We start from the raw sequence: 19,038 nt of genomic DNA on the forward strand, positions 1-19,038 counted from the left end.
AGGTAGCGTGGCCGAGCGGTCTAAGGCGCTGGTTTCAGGCACCATTCTCTTCGGAGGCGTGGGTTCGAATCCCACAGCTGCCAAACGTGTAATGTTTCCTGTGTCGAAGGCAGATGCACTCATTGCCCGCAAAGGAAACAGCACAACAAGGCGTGAGCGTCTGCTTGGTGAATTGTCGTAGAACAGTGCGTGGTGCAACGACAGGATTTTCAGGCACCTTTTGCTCTCATCATTGCTGGCGTTCGTCTCCACGAAATGCGTCCGGAGCACGCCGTTCTATAACGCGAGAGAGTGGATTTTTTACAGTTGTCGTCAGTCAACCGTGGGTGGCTGCTGCGTTCGCTGGAAAGAGCACTGCCGTCGTTATCCGGTGTGGTCTAGTGGCTAGGATACCTGGCTCTCACCCAGGAGGCCCGGGTTCGATTCCCGGTACCGGAATTGCGCGTTTTTATTGCTCCTCTTATGCGACTTGTCTCGACTTTGCTCGACTGACGCTACGCTGACGCGTGCAGAAAGCTACGTTAAGTATGACTCGCGGCAACACCTGACGGCGAGAGAGATGCGGCGTCTACCCACTTGTTATCGAGCCACATACCGGTACCTGCAGTCAAGAGGCTTGGAGGACTGCAAGACATTGCCACGGAGGTGAATGCAGCTAACCACTGTAGTTAGTGTCCTGACAGCGCAGGCACGTTCATTTGCTCGTATACATGTGATGGAGACCGTGTCTGACACTGCTGTGGCGTACACCTTGGCCTAGGCTTTGCTGGGTATCGCCACTTGCATTCGAGCCAGCTGCCTTCGCGTGCGCCTCCGTGGCCATGGCCGTGATCGTCTAGTGGTTAGGACATTGCGTTGTGGCCGCAATAACCCAGGTTCGAATCCTGGTCACGGCAATTTTGAAAGTTTTGCCTTGCTGCCGTTGCAATGACGAGTACTCGAAATGACAGTACTCTGTTGATTTTTTCACTCGTGTTCCGCAGGCCGCAGTTTGCACTACCACTTCATCCCCAACACGTAATGTCGCCTCCCAGAGCGCAGACGTCCGCTGCTCTCTGTAGTCGAAAAGGGCAGTTGTTTGAAGTGCGATGGATGAGCAGCCAGTCCCAGCAGAACAGGAAGCTGTGGCGTGCACTGTTTGTACAAATGCTAGGAACACTGGCGCACCAAGCAGCGCATGTAGCGTGGCCGAGCGCTTTAAGGCGCTGGTTTAAGGCACCAGTATCTCTGTAGGCGCGGTTTCGAATCCCGTAGCTGCCGGCGGTTTTGCTGTGATCGCGTTAACCTGGCGCTTTTTCTTCAAGTGTAACCTCCTTGAGCTCACATATGTTTGATACATGGAGCATTCTAGCTCCGCCTGACAGTTACAGCTACGATACTTTAGTGGTTACGGAAGGCCCAGGTTCGAAACCTGGTCACGGTACGAAAACGTCTCTTGACGCTGTCTCCTTAACTGCGACAGCTACAGACAAGTGGCGTCGCTACCATACGGCGGGCACGGCTTTTTCTTGCTGTGGATGGCCTAAAGAGACGCTTCCAGTGGGAGAGCAGTGGAAATACATGGCACGGCGATTGCCAAGATACTTCCATTTCGAAGTGATCTTTGTAGTACAAAGGAAACGTTTTGCCGCTGCTGCCCCAACGGTAACGTGGCCGAGCGGTCTAAGGCGCTGGTTTTAGGCACCAGTCTCTTCGGAGGCGTGGGTTCGAATCCCACCGTTGCCACTTTTTACGTCTCATTTTTGTGCCGTTGCGGTGTGTTCTCGTGGAGTGGGACGCAGCTCTTGTGACGCGCGTGTTGTGTAGGTAGCGTGGCCGAGCGGTCTAAGGCGCTGGTTTCAGGCACCATTCTCTTCGGAGGCGTGGGTTCGAATCCCACAGCTGCCAAACGTGTAATGTTTCCTGTGTCGAAGGCAGATGCACTCATTGCCCGCAAAGGAAACAGCACAACAAGGCGTGAGCGTCTGCTTGGTGAATTGTCGTAGAACAGTGCGTGGTGCAACGACAGGATTTTCAGGCACCTTTTGCTCTCATCATTGCTGGCGTTCGTCTCCACGAAATGCGTCCGGAGCACGCCGTTCTATAACGCGAGAGAGTGGATTTTTTACAGTTGTCGTCAGTCAACCGTGGGTGGCTGCTGCGTTCGCTGGAAAGAGCACTGCCGTCGTTATCCGGTGTGGTCTAGTGGCTAGGATACCTGGCTCTCACCCAGGAGGCCCGGGTTCGATTCCCGGTACCGGAATTGCGCGTTTTTATTGCTCCTCTTATGCGACTTGTCTCGACTTTGCTCGACTGACGCTACGCTGACGCGTGCAGAAAGCTACGTTAAGTATGACTCGCGGCAACACCTGACGGCGAGAGAGATGCGGCGTCTATCCACTTGTTATCGAGCCACATACCGGTACCTGCAGTCAAGAGGCTTGGAGGACTGCAAGACATTGCCACGGAGGTGAATGCAGCTAACCACTGTAGTTAGTGTCCTGACAGCGCAGGCACGTTCATTTGCTCGTATACATGTGATGGAGACCGTGTCTGACACTGCTGTGGCGTACACCTTGGCCTAGGCTTTGCTGGGTATCGCCACTTGCATTCGAGCCAGCTGCCTTCGCGTGCGCCTCCGTGGCCATGGCCGTGATCGTCTAGTGGTTAGGACATTGCGTTGTGGCCGCAATAACCCAGGTTCGAATCCTGGTCACGGCAATTTTGAAAGTTTTGCCTTGCTGCCGTTGCAATGACGAGTACTCGAAATGACAGTACTCTGTTGATTTTTTCACTCGTGTTCCGCAGGCCGCAGTTTGCACTACCACTTCATCCCCAACACGTAATGTCGCCTCCCAGAGCGCAGACGTCCGCTGCTCTCTGTAGTCGAAAAGGGCAGTTGTTTGAAGTGCGATGGATGAGCAGCCAGTCCCAGCAGAACAGGAAGCTGTGGCGTGCACTGTTTGTACAAATGCTAGGAACACTGGCGCACCAAGCAGCGCATGTAGCGTGGCCGAGCGCTTTAAGGCGCTGGTTTAAGGCACCAGTATCTCTGTAGGCGCGGTTTCGAATCCCGTAGCTGCCGGCGGTTTTGCTGTGATCGCGTTAACCTGGCGCTTTTTCTTCAAGTGTAACCTCCTTGAGCTCACATATGTTTGATACATGGAGCATTCTAGCTCCGCCTGACAGTTACAGCTACGATACTTTAGTGGTTACGGAAGGCCCAGGTTCGAAACCTGGTCACGGTACGAAAACGTCTCTTGACGCTGTCTCCTTAACTGCGACAGCTACAGACAAGTGGCGTCGCTACCATACGGCGGGCACGGCTTTTTCTTGCTGTGGATGGCCTAAAGAGACGCTTCCAGTGGGAGAGCAGTGGAAATACATGGCACGGCGATTGCCAAGATACTTCCATTTCGAAGTGATCTTTGTAGTACAAAGGAAACGTTTTGCCGCTGCTGCCCCAACGGTAACGTGGCCGAGCGGTCTAAGGCGCTGGTTTTAGGCACCAGTCTCTTCGGAGGCGTGGGTTCGAATCCCACCGTTGCCACTTTTTACGTCTCATTTTTGTGCCGTTGCGGTGTGTTCTCGTGGAGTGGGACGCAGCTCTTGTGACGCGCGTGTTGTGTAGGTAGCGTGGCCGAGCGGTCTAAGGCGCTGGTTTCAGGCACCATTCTCTTCGGAGGCGTGGGTTCGAATCCCACAGCTGCCAAACGTGTAATGTTTCCTGTGTCGAAGGCAGATGCACTCATTGCCCGCAAAGGAAACAGCACAACAAGGCGTGAGCGTCTGCTTGGTGAATTGTCGTAGAACAGTGCGTGGTGCAACGACAGGATTTTCAGGCACCTTTTGCTCTCATCATTGCTGGCGTTCGTCTCCACGAAATGCGTCCGGAGCACGCCGTTCTATAACGCGAGAGAGTGGATTTTTTACAGTTGTCGTCAGTCAACCGTGGGTGGCTGCTGCGTTCGCTGGAAAGAGCACTGCCGTCGTTATCCGGTGTGGTCTAGTGGCTAGGATACCTGGCTCTCACCCAGGAGGCCCGGGTTCGATTCCCGGTACCGGAATTGCGCGTTTTTATTGCTCCTCTTATGCGACTTGTCTCGACTTTGCTCGACTGACGCTACGCTGACGCGTGCAGAAAGCTACGTTAAGTATGACTCGCGGCAACACCTGACGGCGAGAGAGATGCGGCGTCTACCCACTTGTTATCGAGCCACATACCGGTACCTGCAGTCAAGAGGCTTGGAGGACTGCAAGACATTGCCACGGAGGTGAATGCAGCTAACCACTGTAGTTAGTGTCCTGACAGCGCAGGCACGTTCATTTGCTCGTATACATGTGATGGAGACCGTGTCTGACACTGCTGTGGCGTACACCTTGGCCTAGGCTTTGCTGGGTATCGCCACTTGCATTCGAGCCAGCTGCCTTCGCGTGCGCCTCCGTGGCCATGGCCGTGATCGTCTAGTGGTTAGGACATTGCGTTGTGGCCGCAATAACCCAGGTTCGAATCCTGGTCACGGCAATTTTGAAAGTTTTGCCTTGCTGCCGTTGCAATGACGAGTACTCGAAATGACAGTACTCTGTTGATTTTTTCACTCGTGTTCCGCAGGCCGCAGTTTGCACTACCACTTCATCCCCAACACGTAATGTCGCCTCCCAGAGCGCAGACGTCCGCTGCTCTCTGTAGTCGAAAAGGGCAGTTGTTTGAAGTGCGATGGATGAGCAGCCAGTCCCAGCAGAACAGGAAGCTGTGGCGTGCACTGTTTGTACAAATGCTAGGAACACTGGCGCACCAAGCAGCGCATGTAGCGTGGCCGAGCGCTTTAAGGCGCTGGTTTAAGGCACCAGTATCTCTGTAGGCGCGGTTTCGAATCCCGTAGCTGCCGGCGGTTTTGCTGTGATCGCGTTAACCTGGCGCTTTTTCTTCAAGTGTAACCTCCTTGAGCTCACATATGTTTGATACATGGAGCATTCTAGCTCCGCCTGACAGTTACAGCTACGATACTTTAGTGGTTACGGAAGGCCCAGGTTCGAAACCTGGTCACGGTACGAAAACGTCTCTTGACGCTGTCTCCTTAACTGCGACAGCTACAGACAAGTGGCGTCGCTACCATACGGCGGGCACGGCTTTTTCTTGCTGTGGATGGCCTAAAGAGACGCTTCCAGTGGGAGAGCAGTGGAAATACATGGCACGGCGATTGCCAAGATACTTCCATTTCGAAGTGATCTTTGTAGTACAAAGGAAACGTTTTGCCGCTGCTGCCCCAACGGTAACGTGGCCGAGCGGTCTAAGGCGCTGGTTTTAGGCACCAGTCTCTTCGGAGGCGTGGGTTCGAATCCCACCGTTGCCACTTTTTACGTCTCATTTTTGTGCCGTTGCGGTGTGTTCTCGTGGAGTGGGACGCAGCTCTTGTGACGCGCGTGTTGTGTAGGTAGCGTGGCCGAGCGGTCTAAGGCGCTGGTTTCAGGCACCATTCTCTTCGGAGGCGTGGGTTCGAATCCCACAGCTGCCAAACGTGTAATGTTTCCTGTGTCGAAGGCAGATGCACTCATTGCCCGCAAAGGAAACAGCACAACAAGGCGTGAGCGTCTGCTTGGTGAATTGTCGTAGAACAGTGCGTGGTGCAACGACAGGATTTTCAGGCACCTTTTGCTCTCATCATTGCTGGCGTTCGTCTCCACGAAATGCGTCCGGAGCACGCCGTTCTATAACGCGAGAGAGTGGATTTTTTACAGTTGTCGTCAGTCAACCGTGGGTGGCTGCTGCGTTCGCTGGAAAGAGCACTGCCGTCGTTATCCGGTGTGGTCTAGTGGCTAGGATACCTGGCTCTCACCCAGGAGGCCCGGGTTCGATTCCCGGTACCGGAATTGCGCGTTTTTATTGCTCCTCTTATGCGACTTGTCTCGACTTTGCTCGACTGACGCTACGCTGACGCGTGCAGAAAGCTACGTTAAGTATGACTCGCGGCAACACCTGACGGCGAGAGAGATGCGGCGTCTACCCACTTGTTATCGAGCCACATACCGGTACCTGCAGTCAAGAGGCTTGGAGGACTGCAAGACATTGCCACGGAGGTGAATGCAGCTAACCACTGTAGTTAGTGTCCTGACAGCGCAGGCACGTTCATTTGCTCGTATACATGTGATGGAGACCGTGTCTGACACTGCTGTGGCGTACACCTTGGCCTAGGCTTTGCTGGGTATCGCCACTTGCATTCGAGCCAGCTGCCTTCGCGTGCGCCTCCGTGGCCATGGCCGTGATCGTCTAGTGGTTAGGACATTGCGTTGTGGCCGCAATAACCCAGGTTCGAATCCTGGTCACGGCAATTTTGAAAGTTTTGCCTTGCTGCCGTTGCAATGACGAGTACTCGAAATGACAGTACTCTGTTGATTTTTTCACTCGTGTTCCGCAGGCCGCAGTTTGCACTACCACTTCATCCCCAACACGTAATGTCGCCTCCCAGAGCGCAGACGTCCGCTGCTCTCTGTAGTCGAAAAGGGCAGTTGTTTGAAGTGCGATGGATGAGCAGCCAGTCCCAGCAGAACAGGAAGCTGTGGCGTGCACTGTTTGTACAAATGCTAGGAACACTGGCGCACCAAGCAGCGCATGTAGCGTGGCCGAGCGCTTTAAGGCGCTGGTTTAAGGCACCAGTATCTCTGTAGGCGCGGTTTCGAATCCCGTAGCTGCCGGCGGTTTTGCTGTGATCGCGTTAACCTGGCGCTTTTTCTTCAAGTGTAACCTCCTTGAGCTCACATATGTTTGATACATGGAGCATTCTAGCTCCGCCTGACAGTTACAGCTACGATACTTTAGTGGTTACGGAAGGCCCAGGTTCGAAACCTGGTCACGGTACGAAAACGTCTCTTGACGCTGTCTCCTTAACTGCGACAGCTACAGACAAGTGGCGTCGCTACCATACGGCGGGCACGGCTTTTTCTTGCTGTGGATGGCCTAAAGAGACGCTTCCAGTGGGAGAGCAGTGGAAATACATGGCACGGCGATTGCCAAGATACTTCCATTTCGAAGTGATCTTTGTAGTACAAAGGAAACGTTTTGCCGCTGCTGCCCCAACGGTAACGTGGCCGAGCGGTCTAAGGCGCTGGTTTTAGGCACCAGTCTCTTCGGAGGCGTGGGTTCGAATCCCACCGTTGCCACTTTTTACGTCTCATTTTTGTGCCGTTGCGGTGTGTTCTCGTGGAGTGGGACGCAGCTCTTGTGACGCGCGTGTTGTGTAGGTAGCGTGGCCGAGCGGTCTAAGGCGCTGGTTTCAGGCACCATTCTCTTCGGAGGCGTGGGTTCGAATCCCACAGCTGCCAAACGTGTAATGTTTCCTGTGTCGAAGGCAGATGCACTCATTGCCCGCAAAGGAAACAGCACAACAAGGCGTGAGCGTCTGCTTGGTGAATTGTCGTAGAACAGTGCGTGGTGCAACGACAGGATTTTCAGGCACCTTTTGCTCTCATCATTGCTGGCGTTCGTCTCCACGAAATGCGTCCGGAGCACGCCGTTCTATAACGCGAGAGAGTGGATTTTTTACAGTTGTCGTCAGTCAACCGTGGGTGGCTGCTGCGTTCGCTGGAAAGAGCACTGCCGTCGTTATCCGGTGTGGTCTAGTGGCTAGGATACCTGGCTCTCACCCAGGAGGCCCGGGTTCGATTCCCGGTACAGGAATTGCGCGTTTTTATTGCTCCTCTTATGCGACTTGTCTCGACTTTGCTCGACTGACGCTACGCTGACGCGTGCAGAAAGCTACGTTAAGTATGACTCGCGGCAACACCTGACGGCGAGAGAGATGCGGCGTCTACCCACTTGTTATCGAGCCACATACCGGTACCTGCAGTCAAGAGGCTTGGAGGACTGCAAGACATTGCCACGGAGGTGAATGCAGCTAACCACTGTAGTTAGTGTCCTGACAGCGCAGGCACGTTCATTTGCTCGTATACATGTGATGGAGACCGTGTCTGACACTGCTGTGGCGTACACCTTGGCCTAGGCTTTGCTGGGTATCGCCACTTGCATTCGAGCCAGCTGCCTTCGCGTGCGCCTCCGTGGCCATGGCCGTGATCGTCTAGTGGTTAGGACATTGCGTTGTGGCCGCAATAACCCAGGTTCGAATCCTGGTCACGGCAATTTTGAAAGTTTTGCCTTGCTGCCGTTGCAATGACGAGTACTCGAAATGACAGTACTCTGTTGATTTTTTCACTCGTGTTCCGCAGGCCGCAGTTTGCACTACCACTTCATCCCCAACACGTAATGTCGCCTCCCAGAGCGCAGACGTCCGCTGCTCTCTGTAGTCGAAAAGGGCAGTTGTTTGAAGTGCGATGGATGAGCAGCCAGTCCCAGCAGAACAGGAAGCTGTGGCGTGCACTGTTTGTACAAATGCTAGGAACACTGGCGCACCAAGCAGCGCATGTAGCGTGGCCGAGCGCTTTAAGGCGCTGGTTTAAGGCACCAGTATCTCTGTAGGCGCGGTTTCGAATCCCGTAGCTGCCGGCGGTTTTGCTGTGATCGCGTTAACCTGGCGCTTTTTCTTCAAGTGTAACCTCCTTGAGCTCACATATGTTTGATACATGGAGCATTCTAGCTCCGCCTGACAGTTACAGCTACGATACTTTAGTGGTTACGGAAGGCCCAGGTTCGAAACCTGGTCACGGTACGAAAACGTCTCTTGACGCTGTCTCCTTAACTGCGACAGCTACAGACAAGTGGCGTCGCTACCATACGGCGGGCACGGCTTTTTCTTGCTGTGGATGGCCTAAAGAGACGCTTCCAGTGGGAGAGCAGTGGAAATACATGGCACGGCGATTGCCAAGATACTTCCATTTCGAAGTGATCTTTGTAGTACAAAGGAAACGTTTTGCCGCTGCTGCCCCAACGGTAACGTGGCCGAGCGGTCTAAGGCGCTGGTTTTAGGCACCAGTCTCTTCGGAGGCGTGGGTTCGAATCCCACCGTTGCCACTTTTTACGTCTCATTTTTGTGCCGTTGCGGTGTGTTCTCGTGGAGTGGGACGCAGCTCTTGTGACGCGCGTGTTGTGTAGGTAGCGTGGCCGAGCGGTCTAAGGCGCTGGTTTCAGGCACCATTCTCTTCGGAGGCGTGGGTTCGAATCCCACAGCTGCCAAACGTGTAATGTTTCCTGTGTCGAAGGCAGATGCACTCATTGCCCGCAAAGGAAACAGCACAACAAGGCGTGAGCGTCTGCTTGGTGAATTGTCGTAGAACAGTGCGTGGTGCAACGACAGGATTTTCAGGCACCTTTTGCTCTCATCATTGCTGGCGTTCGTCTCCACGAAATGCGTCCGGAGCACGCCGTTCTATAACGCGAGAGAGTGGATTTTTTACAGTTGTCGTCAGTCAACCGTGGGTGGCTGCTGCGTTCGCTGGAAAGAGCACTGCCGTCGTTATCCGGTGTGGTCTAGTGGCTAGGATACCTGGCTCTCACCCAGGAGGCCCGGGTTCGATTCCCGGTACCGGAATTGCGCGTTTTTATTGCTCCTCTTATGCGACTTGTCTCGACTTTGCTCGACTGACGCTACGCTGACGCGTGCAGAAAGCTACGTTAAGTATGACTCGCGGCAACACCTGACGGCGAGAGAGATGCGGCGTCTATCCACTTGTTATCGAGCCACATACCGGTACCTGCAGTCAAGAGGCTTGGAGGACTGCAAGACATTGCCACGGAGGTGAATGCAGCTAACCACTGTAGTTAGTGTCCTGACAGCGCAGGCACGTTCATTTGCTCGTATACATGTGATGGAGACCGTGTCTGACACTGCTGTGGCGTACACCTTGGCCTAGGCTTTGCTGGGTATCGCCACTTGCATTCGAGCCAGCTGCCTTCGCGTGCGCCTCCGTGGCCATGGCCGTGATCGTCTAGTGGTTAGGACATTGCGTTGTGGCCGCAATAACCCAGGTTCGAATCCTGGTCACGGCAATTTTGAAAGTTTTGCCTTGCTGCCGTTGCAATGACGAGTACTCGAAATGACAGTACTCTGTTGATTTTTTCACTCGTGTTCCGCAGGCCGCAGTTTGCACTACCACTTCATCCCCAACACGTAATGTCGCCTCCCAGAGCGCAGACGTCCGCTGCTCTCTGTAGTCGAAAAGGGCAGTTGTTTGAAGTGCGATGGATGAGCAGCCAGTCCCAGCAGAACAGGAAGCTGTGGCGTGCACTGTTTGTACAAATGCTAGGAACACTGGCGCACCAAGCAGCGCATGTAGCGTGGCCGAGCGCTTTAAGGCGCTGGTTTAAGGCACCAGTATCTCTGTAGGCGCGGTTTCGAATCCCGTAGCTGCCGGCGGTTTTGCTGTGATCGCGTTAACCTGGCGCTTTTTCTTCAAGTGTAACCTCCTTGAGCTCACATATGTTTGATACATGGAGCATTCTAGCTCCGCCTGACAGTTACAGCTACGATACTTTAGTGGTTACGGAAGGCCCAGGTTCGAAACCTGGTCACGGTACGAAAACGTCTCTTGACGCTGTCTCCTTAACTGCGACAGCTACAGACAAGTGGCGTCGCTACCATACGGCGGGCACGGCTTTTTCTTGCTGTGGATGGCCTAAAGAGACGCTTCCAGTGGGAGAGCAGTGGAAATACATGGCACGGCGATTGCCAAGATACTTCCATTTCGAAGTGATCTTTGTAGTACAAAGGAAACGTTTTGCCGCTGCTGCCCCAACGGTAACGTGGCCGAGCGGTCTAAGGCGCTGGTTTTAGGCACCAGTCTCTTCGGAGGCGTGGGTTCGAATCCCACCGTTGCCACTTTTTACGTCTCATTTTTGTGCCGTTGCGGTGTGTTCTCGTGGAGTGGGACGCAGCTCTTGTGACGCGCGTGTTGTGTAGGTAGCGTGGCCGAGCGGTCTAAGGCGCTGGTTTCAGGCACCATTCTCTTCGGAGGCGTGGGTTCGAATCCCACAGCTGCCAAACGTGTAATGTTTCCTGTGTCGAAGGCAGATGCACTCATTGCCCGCAAAGGAAACAGCACAACAAGGCGTGAGCGTCTGCTTGGTGAATTGTCGTAGAACAGTGCGTGGTGCAACGACAGGATTTTCAGGCACCTTTTGCTCTCATCATTGCTGGCGTTCGTCTCCACGAAATGCGTCCGGAGCACGCCGTTCTATAACGCGAGAGAGTGGATTTTTTACAGTTGTCGTCAGTCAACCGTGGGTGGCTGCTGCGTTCGCTGGAAAGAGCACTGCCGTCGTTATCCGGTGTGGTCTAGTGGCTAGGATACCTGGCTCTCACCCAGGAGGCCCGGGTTCGATTCCCGGTACCGGAATTGCGCGTTTTTATTGCTCCTCTTATGCGACTTGTCTCGACTTTGCTCGACTGACGCTACGCTGACGCGTGCAGAAAGCTACGTTAAGTATGACTCGCGGCAACACCTGACGGCGAGAGAGATGCGGCGTCTATCCACTTGTTATCGAGCCACATACCGGTACCTGCAGTCAAGAGGCTTGGAGGACTGCAAGACATTGCCACGGAGGTGAATGCAGCTAACCACTGTAGTTAGTGTCCTGACAGCGCAGGCACGTTCATTTGCTCGTATACATGTGATGGAGACCGTGTCTGACACTGCTGTGGCGTACACCTTGGCCTAGGCTTTGCTGGGTATCGCCACTTGCATTCGAGCCAGCTGCCTTCGCGTGCGCCTCCGTGGCCATGGCCGTGATCGTCTAGTGGTTAGGACATTGCGTTGTGGCCGCAATAACCCAGGTTCGAATCCTGGTCACGGCAATTTTGAAAGTTTTGCCTTGCTGCCGTTGCAATGACGAGTACTCGAAATGACAGTACTCTGTTGATTTTTTCACTCGTGTTCCGCAGGCCGCAGTTTGCACTACCACTTCATCCCCAACACGTAATGTCGCCTCCCAGAGCGCAGACGTCCGCTGCTCTCTGTAGTCGAAAAGGGCAGTTGTTTGAAGTGCGATGGATGAGCAGCCAGTCCCAGCAGAACAGGAAGCTGTGGCGTGCACTGTTTGTACAAATGCTAGGAACACTGGCGCACCAAGCAGCGCATGTAGCGTGGCCGAGCGCTTTAAGGCGCTGGTTTAAGGCACCAGTATCTCTGTAGGCGCGGTTTCGAATCCCGTAGCTGCCGGCGGTTTTGCTGTGATCGCGTTAACCTGGCGCTTTTTCTTCAAGTGTAACCTCCTTGAGCTCACATATGTTTGATACATGGAGCATTCTAGCTCCGCCTGACAGTTACAGCTACGATACTTTAGTGGTTACGGAAGGCCCAGGTTCGAAACCTGGTCACGGTACGAAAACGTCTCTTGACGCTGTCTCCTTAACTGCGACAGCTACAGACAAGTGGCGTCGCTACCATACGGCGGGCACGGCTTTTTCTTGCTGTGGATGGCCTAAAGAGACGCTTCCAGTGGGAGAGCAGTGGAAATACATGGCACGGCGATTGCCAAGATACTTCCATTTCGAAGTGATCTTTGTAGTACAAAGGAAACGTTTTGCCGCTGCTGCCCCAACGGTAACGTGGCCGAGCGGTCTAAGGCGCTGGTTTTAGGCACCAGTCTCTTCGGAGGCGTGGGTTCGAATCCCACCGTTGCCACTTTTTACGTCTCATTTTTGTGCCGTTGCGGTGTGTTCTCGTGGAGTGGGACGCAGCTCTTGTGACGCGCGTGTTGTGTAGGTAGCGTGGCCGAGCGGTCTAAGGCGCTGGTTTCAGGCACCATTCTCTTCGGAGGCGTGGGTTCGAATCCCACAGCTGCCAAACGTGTAATGTTTCCTGTGTCGAAGGCAGATGCACTCATTGCCCGCAAAGGAAACAGCACAACAAGGCGTGAGCGTCTGCTTGGTGAATTGTCGTAGAACAGTGCGTGGTGCAACGACAGGATTTTCAGGCACCTTTTGCTCTCATCATTGCTGGCGTTCGTCTCCACGAAATGCGTCCGGAGCACGCCGTTCTATAACGCGAGAGAGTGGATTTTTTACAGTTGTCGTCAGTCAACCGTGGGTGGCTGCTGCGTTCGCTGGAAAGAGCACTGCCGTCGTTATCCGGTGTGGTCTAGTGGCTAGGATACCTGGCTCTCACCCAGGAGGCCCGGGTTCGATTCCCGGTACCGGAATTGCGCGTTTTTATTGCTCCTCTTATGCGACTTGTCTCGACTTTGCTCGACTGACGCTACGCTGACGCGTGCAGAAAGCTACGTTAAGTATGACTCGCGGCAACACCTGACGGCGAGAGAGATGCGGCGTCTACCCACTTGTTATCGAGCCACATACCGGTACCTGCAGTCAAGAGGCTTGGAGGACTGCAAGACATTGCCACGGAGGTGAATGCAGCTAACCACTGTAGTTAGTGTCCTGACAGCGCAGGCACGTTCATTTGCTCGTATACATGTGATGGAGACCGTGTCTGACACTGCTGTGGCGTACACCTTGGCCTAGGCTTTGCTGGGTATCGCCACTTGCATTCGAGCCAGCTGCCTTCGCGTGCGCCTCCGTGGCCATGGCCGTGATCGTCTAGTGGTTAGGACATTGCGTTGTGGCCGCAATAACCCAGGTTCGAATCCTGGTCACGGCAATTTTGAAAGTTTTGCCTTGCTGCCGTTGCAATGACGAGTACTCGAAATGACAGTACTCTGTTGATTTTTTCACTCGTGTTCCGCAGGCCGCAGTTTGCACTACCACTTCATCCCCAACACGTAATGTCGCCTCCCAGAGCGCAGACGTCCGCTGCTCTCTGTAGTCGAAAAGGGCAGTTGTTTGAAGTGCGATGGATGAGCAGCCAGTCCCAGCAGAACAGGAAGCTGTGGCGTGCACTGTTTGTACAAATGCTAGGAACACTGGCGCACCAAGCAGCGCATGTAGCGTGGCCGAGCGCTTTAAGGCGCTGGTTTAAGGCACCAGTATCTCTGTAGGCGCGGTTTCGAATCCCGTAGCTGCCGGCGGTTTTGCTGTGATCGCGTTAACCTGGCGCTTTTTCTTCAAGTGTAACCTCCTTGAGCTCACATATGTTTGATACATGGAGCATTCTAGCTCCGCCTGACAGTTACAGCTACGATACTTTAGTGGTTACGGAAGGCCCAGGTTCGAAACCTGGTCACGGTACGAAAACGTCTCTTGACGCTGTCTCCTTAACTGCGACAGCTACAGACAAGTGGCGTCGCTACCATACGGCGGGCACGGCTTTTTCTTGCTGTGGATGGCCTAAAGAGACGCTTCCAGTGGGAGAGCAGTGGAAATACATGGCACGGCGATTGCCAAGATACTTCCATTTCGAAGTGATCTTTGTAGTACAAAGGAAACGTTTTGCCGCTGCTGCCCCAACGGTAACGTGGCCGAGCGGTCTAAGGCGCTGGTTTTAGGCACCAGTCTCTTCGGAGGCGTGGGTTCGAATCCCACCGTTGCCACTTTTTACGTCTCATTTTTGTGCCGTTGCGGTGTGTTCTCGTGGAGTGGGACGCAGCTCTTGTGACGCGCGTGTTGTGTAGGTAGCGTGGCCGAGCGGTCTAAGGCGCTGGTTTCAGGCACCATTCTCTTCGGAGGCGTGGGTTCGAATCCCACAGCTGCCAAACGTGTAATGTTTCCTGTGTCGAAGGCAGATGCACTCATTGCCCGCAAAGGAAACAGCACAACAAGGCGTGAGCGTCTGCTTGGTGAATTGTCGTAGAACAGTGCGTGGTGCAACGACAGGATTTTCAGGCACCTTTTGCTCTCATCATTGCTGGCGTTCGTCTCCACGAAATGCGTCCGGAGCACGCCGTTCTATAACGCGAGAGAGTGGATTTTTTACAGTTGTCGTCAGTCAACCGTGGGTGGCTGCTGCGTTCGCTGGAAAGAGCACTGCCGTCGTTATCCGGTGTGGTCTAGTGGCTAGGATACCTGGCTCTCACCCAGGAGGCCCGGGTTCGATTCCCGGTACCGGAATTGCGCGTTTTTATTGCTCCTCTTATGCGACTTGTCTCGACTTTGCTCGACTGACGCTACGCTGACGCGTGCAGAAAGCTACGTTAAGTATGACTCGCGGCAACACCTGACGGCGAGAGAGATGCGGCGTCTATCCACTTGTTATCGAGCCACATACCGGTACCTGCAGTCAAGAGGCTTGGAGGACTGCAAGACATTGCCACGGAGGTGAATGCAGCTAACCACTGTAGTTAGTGTCCTGACAGCGCAGGCACGTTCATTTGCTCGTATACATGTGATGGAGACCGTGTCTGACACTGCTGTGGCGTACACCTTGGCCTAGGCTTTGCTGGGTATCGCCACTTGCATTCGAGCCAGCTGCCTTCGCGTGCGCCTCCGTGGCCATGGCCGTGATCGTCTAGTGGTTAGGACATTGCGTTGTGGCCGCAATAACCCAGGTTCGAATCCTGGTCACGGCAATTTTGAAAGTTTTGCCTTGCTGCCGTTGCAATGACGAGTACTCGAAATGACAGTACTCTGTTGATTTTTTCACTCGTGTTCCGCAGGCCGCAGTTTGCACTACCACTTCATCCCCAACACGTAATGTCGCCTCCCAGAGCGCAGACGTCCGCTGCTCTCTGTAGTCGAAAAGGGCAGTTGTTTGAAGTGCGATGGATGAGCAGCCAGTCCCAGCAGAACAGGAAGCTGTGGCGTGCACTGTTTGTACAAATGCTAGGAACACTGGCGCACCAAGCAGCGCATGTAGCGTGGCCGAGCGCTTTAAGGCGCTGGTTTAAGGCACCAGTATCTCTGTAGGCGCGGTTTCGAATCCCGTAGCTGCCGGCGGTTTTGCTGTGATCGCGTTAACCTGGCGCTTTTTCTTCAAGTGTAACCTCCTTGAGCTCACATATGTTTGATACATGGAGCATTCTAGCTCCGCCTGACAGTTACAGCTACGATACTTTAGTGGTTACGGAAGGCCCAGGTTCGAAACCTGGTCACGGTACGAAAACGTCTCTTGACGCTGTCTCCTTAACTGCGACAGCTACAGACAAGTGGCGTCGCTACCATACGGCGGGCACGGCTTTTTCTTGCTGTGGATGGCCTAAAGAGACGCTTCCAGTGGGAGAGCAGTGGAAATACATGGCACGGCGATTGCCAAGATACTTCCATTTCGAAGTGATCTTTGTAGTACAAAGGAAACGTTTTGCCGCTGCTGCCCCAACGGTAACGTGGCCGAGCGGTCTAAGGCGCTGGTTTTAGGCACCAGTCTCTTCGGAGGCGTGGGTTCGAATCCCACCGTTGCCACTTTTTACGTCTCATTTTTGTGCCGTTGCGGTGTGTTCTCGTGGAGTGGGACGCAGCTCTTGTGACGCGCGTGTTGTGTAGGTAGCGTGGCCGAGCGGTCTAAGGCGCTGGTTTCAGGCACCATTCTCTTCGGAGGCGTGGGTTCGAATCCCACAGCTGCCAAACGTGTAATGTTTCCTGTGTCGAAGGCAGATGCACTCATTGCCCGCAAAGGAAACAGCACAACAAGGCGTGAGCGTCTGCTTGGTGAATTGTCGTAGAACAGTGCGTGGTGCAACGACAGGATTTTCAGGCACCTTTTGCTCTCATCATTGCTGGCGTTCGTCTCCACGAAATGCGTCCGGAGCACGCCGTTCTATAACGCGAGAGAGTGGATTTTTTACAGTTGTCGTCAGTCAACCGTGGGTGGCTGCTGCGTTCGCTGGAAAGAGCACTGCCGTCGTTATCCGGTGTGGTCTAGTGGCTAGGATACCTGGCTCTCACCCAGGAGGCCCGGGTTCGATTCCCGGTACCGGAATTGCGCGTTTTTATTGCTCCTCTTATGCGACTTGTCTCGACTTTGCTCGACTGACGCTACGCTGACGCGTGCAGAAAGCTACGTTAAGTATGACTCGCGGCAACACCTGACGGCGAGAGAGATGCGGCGTCTACCCACTTGTTATCGAGCCACATACCGGTACCTGCAGTCAAGAGGCTTGGAGGACTGCAAGACATTGCCACGGAGGTGAATGCAGCTAACCACTGTAGTTAGTGTCCTGACAGCGCAGGCACGTTCATTTGCTCGTATACATGTGATGGAGACCGTGTCTGACACTGCTGTGGCGTACACCTTGGCCTAGGCTTTGCTGGGTATCGCCACTTGCATTCGAGCCAGCTGCCTTCGCGTGCGCCTCCGTGGCCATGGCCGTGATCGTCTAGTGGTTAGGACATTGCGTTGTGGCCGCAATAACCCAGGTTCGAATCCTGGTCACGGCAATTTTGAAAGTTTTGCCTTGCTGCCGTTGCAATGACGAGTACTCGAAATGACAGTACTCTGTTGATTTTTTCACTCGTGTTCCGCAGGCCGCAGTTTGCACTACCACTTCATCCCCAACACGTAATGTCGCCTCCCAGAGCGCAGACGTCCGCTGCTCTCTGTAGTCGAAAAGGGCAGTTGTTTGAAGTGCGATGGATGAGCAGCCAGTCCCAGCAGAACAGGAAGCTGTGGCGTGCACTGTTTGTACAAATGCTAGGAACACTGGCGCACCAAGCAGCGCATGTAGCGTGGCCGAGCGCTTTAAGGCGCTGGTTTAAGGCACCAGTATCTCTGTAGGCGCGGTTTCGAATCCCGTAGCTGCCGGCGGTTTTGCTGTGATCGCGTTAACCTGGCGCTTTTTCTTCAAGTGTAACCTCCTTGAGCTCACATATGTTTGATACATGGAGCATTCTAGCTCCGCCTGACAGTTACAGCTACGATACTTTAGTGGTTACGGAAGGCCCAGGTTCGAAACCTGGTCACGGTACGAAAACGTCTCTTGACGCTGTCTCCTTAACTGCGACAGCTACAGACAAGTGGCGTCGCTACCATACGGCGGGCACGGCTTTTTCTTGCTGTGGATGGCCTAAAGAGACGCTTCCAGTGGGAGAGCAGTGGAAATACATGGCACGGCGATTGCCAAGATACTTCCATTTCGAAGTGATCTTTGTAGTACAAAGGAAACGTTTTGCCGCTGCTGCCCCAACGGTAACGTGGCCGAGCGGTCTAAGGCGCTGGTTTTAGGCACCAGTCTCTTCGGAGGCGTGGGTTCGAATCCCACCGTTGCCACTTTTTACGTCTCATTTTTGTGCCGTTGCGGTGTGTTCTCGTGGAGTGGGACGCAGCTCTTGTGACGCGCGTGTTGTGTAGGTAGCGTGGCCGAGCGGTCTAAGGCGCTGGTTTCAGGCACCATTCTCTTCGGAGGCGTGGGTTCGAATCCCACAGCTGCCAAACGTGTAATGTTCCTGTGTCGAAGGCAGATGCACTCATTGCCCGCAAAGGAAACAGCACAACAAGGCGTGAGCGTCTGCTTGGTGAATTGTCGTAGAACAGTGCGTGGTGCAACGACAGGATTTTCAGGCACCTTTTGCTCTCATCATTGCTGGCGTTCGTCTCCACGAAATGCGTCCGGAGCACGCCGTTCTATAACGCGAGAGAGTGGATTTTTTACAGTTGTCGTCAGTCAACCGTGGGTGGCTGCTGCGTTCGCTGGAAAGAGCACTGCCGTCGTTATCCGGTGTGGTCTAGTGGCTAGGATACCTGGCTCTCACCCAGGAGGCCCGGGTTCGATTCCCGGTACCGGAATTGCGCGTTTTTATTGCTCCTCTTATGCGACTTGTCTCGACTTTGCTCGACTGACGCTACGCTGACGCGTGCAGAAAGCTACGTTAAGTATGACTCGCGGCAACACCTGACGGCGAGAGAGATGCGGCGTCTACCCACTTGTTATCGAGCCACATACCGGTACCTGCAGTCAAGAGGCTTGGAGGACTGCAAGACATTGCCACGGAGGTGAATGCAGCTAACCACTGTAGTTAGTGTCCTGACAGCGCAGGCACGTTCATTTGCTCGTATACATGTGATGGAGACCGTGTCTGACACTGCTGTGGCGTACACCTTGGCCTAGGCTTTGCTGGGTATCGCCACTTGCATTCGAGCCAGCTGCCTTCGCGTGCGCCTCCGTGGCCATGGCCGTGATCGTCTAGTGGTTAGGACATTGCGTTGTGGCCGCAATAACCCAGGTTCGAATCCTGGTCACGGCAATTTTGAAAGTTTTGCCTTGCTGCCGTTGCAATGACGAGTACTCGAAATGACAGTACTCTGTTGATTTTTTTCACTCGTGTTCCGCAGGCCGCAGTTTGCACT

The 19,038-nt window shown here is 54.1% G+C and overlaps 43 non-coding genes across 43 annotated transcripts; all 43 read left to right on the top strand.

The window, feature by feature from the left end:
* The first annotated feature begins 1 nt into the window (after position 1).
* On the top strand, positions 2-83 carry Trnal-cag (transfer RNA leucine (anticodon CAG)). The gene has a single exon. It is a non-coding gene; the product is annotated as a tRNA-Leu (tRNA).
* A 283-nt stretch (positions 84-366) lies between these two features.
* Trnae-cuc (transfer RNA glutamic acid (anticodon CUC)) lies at positions 367-438 on the top strand. The gene has a single exon. It is a non-coding gene; the product is annotated as a tRNA-Glu (tRNA).
* A 386-nt stretch (positions 439-824) lies between these two features.
* On the top strand, positions 825-896 carry Trnah-gug (transfer RNA histidin (anticodon GUG)). The gene has a single exon. It is a non-coding gene; the product is annotated as a tRNA-His (tRNA).
* A 747-nt stretch (positions 897-1,643) lies between these two features.
* On the top strand, positions 1,644-1,725 carry Trnal-uag (transfer RNA leucine (anticodon UAG)). Its single transcript has one exon. It is a non-coding gene; the product is annotated as a tRNA-Leu (tRNA).
* An 80-nt stretch (positions 1,726-1,805) lies between these two features.
* Trnal-cag (transfer RNA leucine (anticodon CAG)) lies at positions 1,806-1,887 on the top strand. Its single transcript has one exon. It is a non-coding gene; the product is annotated as a tRNA-Leu (tRNA).
* Positions 1,888-2,170: 283 nt separating this feature from the next.
* Trnae-cuc (transfer RNA glutamic acid (anticodon CUC)) lies at positions 2,171-2,242 on the top strand. The gene has a single exon. It is a non-coding gene; the product is annotated as a tRNA-Glu (tRNA).
* A 386-nt stretch (positions 2,243-2,628) lies between these two features.
* Trnah-gug (transfer RNA histidin (anticodon GUG)) lies at positions 2,629-2,700 on the top strand. The gene has a single exon. It is a non-coding gene; the product is annotated as a tRNA-His (tRNA).
* Positions 2,701-3,447: 747 nt separating this feature from the next.
* Positions 3,448-3,529, top strand: Trnal-uag (transfer RNA leucine (anticodon UAG)). The gene has a single exon. It is a non-coding gene; the product is annotated as a tRNA-Leu (tRNA).
* An 80-nt stretch (positions 3,530-3,609) lies between these two features.
* On the top strand, positions 3,610-3,691 carry Trnal-cag (transfer RNA leucine (anticodon CAG)). The gene has a single exon. It is a non-coding gene; the product is annotated as a tRNA-Leu (tRNA).
* A 283-nt stretch (positions 3,692-3,974) lies between these two features.
* Trnae-cuc (transfer RNA glutamic acid (anticodon CUC)) lies at positions 3,975-4,046 on the top strand. The gene has a single exon. It is a non-coding gene; the product is annotated as a tRNA-Glu (tRNA).
* Positions 4,047-4,432: 386 nt separating this feature from the next.
* Trnah-gug (transfer RNA histidin (anticodon GUG)) lies at positions 4,433-4,504 on the top strand. Its single transcript has one exon. It is a non-coding gene; the product is annotated as a tRNA-His (tRNA).
* Positions 4,505-5,251: 747 nt separating this feature from the next.
* Positions 5,252-5,333, top strand: Trnal-uag (transfer RNA leucine (anticodon UAG)). Its single transcript has one exon. It is a non-coding gene; the product is annotated as a tRNA-Leu (tRNA).
* An 80-nt stretch (positions 5,334-5,413) lies between these two features.
* Positions 5,414-5,495, top strand: Trnal-cag (transfer RNA leucine (anticodon CAG)). The gene has a single exon. It is a non-coding gene; the product is annotated as a tRNA-Leu (tRNA).
* Positions 5,496-5,778: 283 nt separating this feature from the next.
* Positions 5,779-5,850, top strand: Trnae-cuc (transfer RNA glutamic acid (anticodon CUC)). The gene has a single exon. It is a non-coding gene; the product is annotated as a tRNA-Glu (tRNA).
* A 386-nt stretch (positions 5,851-6,236) lies between these two features.
* Positions 6,237-6,308, top strand: Trnah-gug (transfer RNA histidin (anticodon GUG)). The gene has a single exon. It is a non-coding gene; the product is annotated as a tRNA-His (tRNA).
* A 747-nt stretch (positions 6,309-7,055) lies between these two features.
* Trnal-uag (transfer RNA leucine (anticodon UAG)) lies at positions 7,056-7,137 on the top strand. Its single transcript has one exon. It is a non-coding gene; the product is annotated as a tRNA-Leu (tRNA).
* Positions 7,138-7,217: 80 nt separating this feature from the next.
* On the top strand, positions 7,218-7,299 carry Trnal-cag (transfer RNA leucine (anticodon CAG)). The gene has a single exon. It is a non-coding gene; the product is annotated as a tRNA-Leu (tRNA).
* Positions 7,300-7,582: 283 nt separating this feature from the next.
* Trnae-cuc (transfer RNA glutamic acid (anticodon CUC)) lies at positions 7,583-7,654 on the top strand. Its single transcript has one exon. It is a non-coding gene; the product is annotated as a tRNA-Glu (tRNA).
* A 386-nt stretch (positions 7,655-8,040) lies between these two features.
* On the top strand, positions 8,041-8,112 carry Trnah-gug (transfer RNA histidin (anticodon GUG)). Its single transcript has one exon. It is a non-coding gene; the product is annotated as a tRNA-His (tRNA).
* Positions 8,113-8,859: 747 nt separating this feature from the next.
* On the top strand, positions 8,860-8,941 carry Trnal-uag (transfer RNA leucine (anticodon UAG)). Its single transcript has one exon. It is a non-coding gene; the product is annotated as a tRNA-Leu (tRNA).
* An 80-nt stretch (positions 8,942-9,021) lies between these two features.
* Trnal-cag (transfer RNA leucine (anticodon CAG)) lies at positions 9,022-9,103 on the top strand. The gene has a single exon. It is a non-coding gene; the product is annotated as a tRNA-Leu (tRNA).
* Positions 9,104-9,386: 283 nt separating this feature from the next.
* Positions 9,387-9,458, top strand: Trnae-cuc (transfer RNA glutamic acid (anticodon CUC)). Its single transcript has one exon. It is a non-coding gene; the product is annotated as a tRNA-Glu (tRNA).
* A 386-nt stretch (positions 9,459-9,844) lies between these two features.
* On the top strand, positions 9,845-9,916 carry Trnah-gug (transfer RNA histidin (anticodon GUG)). Its single transcript has one exon. It is a non-coding gene; the product is annotated as a tRNA-His (tRNA).
* A 747-nt stretch (positions 9,917-10,663) lies between these two features.
* On the top strand, positions 10,664-10,745 carry Trnal-uag (transfer RNA leucine (anticodon UAG)). The gene has a single exon. It is a non-coding gene; the product is annotated as a tRNA-Leu (tRNA).
* An 80-nt stretch (positions 10,746-10,825) lies between these two features.
* On the top strand, positions 10,826-10,907 carry Trnal-cag (transfer RNA leucine (anticodon CAG)). Its single transcript has one exon. It is a non-coding gene; the product is annotated as a tRNA-Leu (tRNA).
* Positions 10,908-11,190: 283 nt separating this feature from the next.
* Positions 11,191-11,262, top strand: Trnae-cuc (transfer RNA glutamic acid (anticodon CUC)). The gene has a single exon. It is a non-coding gene; the product is annotated as a tRNA-Glu (tRNA).
* A 386-nt stretch (positions 11,263-11,648) lies between these two features.
* Positions 11,649-11,720, top strand: Trnah-gug (transfer RNA histidin (anticodon GUG)). The gene has a single exon. It is a non-coding gene; the product is annotated as a tRNA-His (tRNA).
* Positions 11,721-12,467: 747 nt separating this feature from the next.
* Positions 12,468-12,549, top strand: Trnal-uag (transfer RNA leucine (anticodon UAG)). Its single transcript has one exon. It is a non-coding gene; the product is annotated as a tRNA-Leu (tRNA).
* Positions 12,550-12,629: 80 nt separating this feature from the next.
* Trnal-cag (transfer RNA leucine (anticodon CAG)) lies at positions 12,630-12,711 on the top strand. The gene has a single exon. It is a non-coding gene; the product is annotated as a tRNA-Leu (tRNA).
* Positions 12,712-12,994: 283 nt separating this feature from the next.
* Positions 12,995-13,066, top strand: Trnae-cuc (transfer RNA glutamic acid (anticodon CUC)). The gene has a single exon. It is a non-coding gene; the product is annotated as a tRNA-Glu (tRNA).
* Positions 13,067-13,452: 386 nt separating this feature from the next.
* On the top strand, positions 13,453-13,524 carry Trnah-gug (transfer RNA histidin (anticodon GUG)). Its single transcript has one exon. It is a non-coding gene; the product is annotated as a tRNA-His (tRNA).
* A 747-nt stretch (positions 13,525-14,271) lies between these two features.
* On the top strand, positions 14,272-14,353 carry Trnal-uag (transfer RNA leucine (anticodon UAG)). The gene has a single exon. It is a non-coding gene; the product is annotated as a tRNA-Leu (tRNA).
* An 80-nt stretch (positions 14,354-14,433) lies between these two features.
* Trnal-cag (transfer RNA leucine (anticodon CAG)) lies at positions 14,434-14,515 on the top strand. Its single transcript has one exon. It is a non-coding gene; the product is annotated as a tRNA-Leu (tRNA).
* Positions 14,516-14,798: 283 nt separating this feature from the next.
* On the top strand, positions 14,799-14,870 carry Trnae-cuc (transfer RNA glutamic acid (anticodon CUC)). The gene has a single exon. It is a non-coding gene; the product is annotated as a tRNA-Glu (tRNA).
* A 386-nt stretch (positions 14,871-15,256) lies between these two features.
* Positions 15,257-15,328, top strand: Trnah-gug (transfer RNA histidin (anticodon GUG)). The gene has a single exon. It is a non-coding gene; the product is annotated as a tRNA-His (tRNA).
* Positions 15,329-16,075: 747 nt separating this feature from the next.
* Trnal-uag (transfer RNA leucine (anticodon UAG)) lies at positions 16,076-16,157 on the top strand. The gene has a single exon. It is a non-coding gene; the product is annotated as a tRNA-Leu (tRNA).
* Positions 16,158-16,237: 80 nt separating this feature from the next.
* Trnal-cag (transfer RNA leucine (anticodon CAG)) lies at positions 16,238-16,319 on the top strand. The gene has a single exon. It is a non-coding gene; the product is annotated as a tRNA-Leu (tRNA).
* Positions 16,320-16,602: 283 nt separating this feature from the next.
* Trnae-cuc (transfer RNA glutamic acid (anticodon CUC)) lies at positions 16,603-16,674 on the top strand. Its single transcript has one exon. It is a non-coding gene; the product is annotated as a tRNA-Glu (tRNA).
* Positions 16,675-17,060: 386 nt separating this feature from the next.
* Trnah-gug (transfer RNA histidin (anticodon GUG)) lies at positions 17,061-17,132 on the top strand. Its single transcript has one exon. It is a non-coding gene; the product is annotated as a tRNA-His (tRNA).
* A 747-nt stretch (positions 17,133-17,879) lies between these two features.
* On the top strand, positions 17,880-17,961 carry Trnal-uag (transfer RNA leucine (anticodon UAG)). The gene has a single exon. It is a non-coding gene; the product is annotated as a tRNA-Leu (tRNA).
* An 80-nt stretch (positions 17,962-18,041) lies between these two features.
* Trnal-cag (transfer RNA leucine (anticodon CAG)) lies at positions 18,042-18,123 on the top strand. The gene has a single exon. It is a non-coding gene; the product is annotated as a tRNA-Leu (tRNA).
* A 282-nt stretch (positions 18,124-18,405) lies between these two features.
* Trnae-cuc (transfer RNA glutamic acid (anticodon CUC)) lies at positions 18,406-18,477 on the top strand. Its single transcript has one exon. It is a non-coding gene; the product is annotated as a tRNA-Glu (tRNA).
* Positions 18,478-18,863: 386 nt separating this feature from the next.
* On the top strand, positions 18,864-18,935 carry Trnah-gug (transfer RNA histidin (anticodon GUG)). Its single transcript has one exon. It is a non-coding gene; the product is annotated as a tRNA-His (tRNA).
* Positions 18,936-19,038: the final 103 nt, after the last annotated feature.

The sequence above is a fragment of the Schistocerca serialis genome, unplaced genomic scaffold, assembly GCF_023864345.2.
Source record: "Schistocerca serialis cubense isolate TAMUIC-IGC-003099 unplaced genomic scaffold, iqSchSeri2.2 HiC_scaffold_1015, whole genome shotgun sequence".
Taxonomy (NCBI): Eukaryota; Metazoa; Arthropoda; class Insecta; order Orthoptera; family Acrididae; genus Schistocerca; species Schistocerca serialis.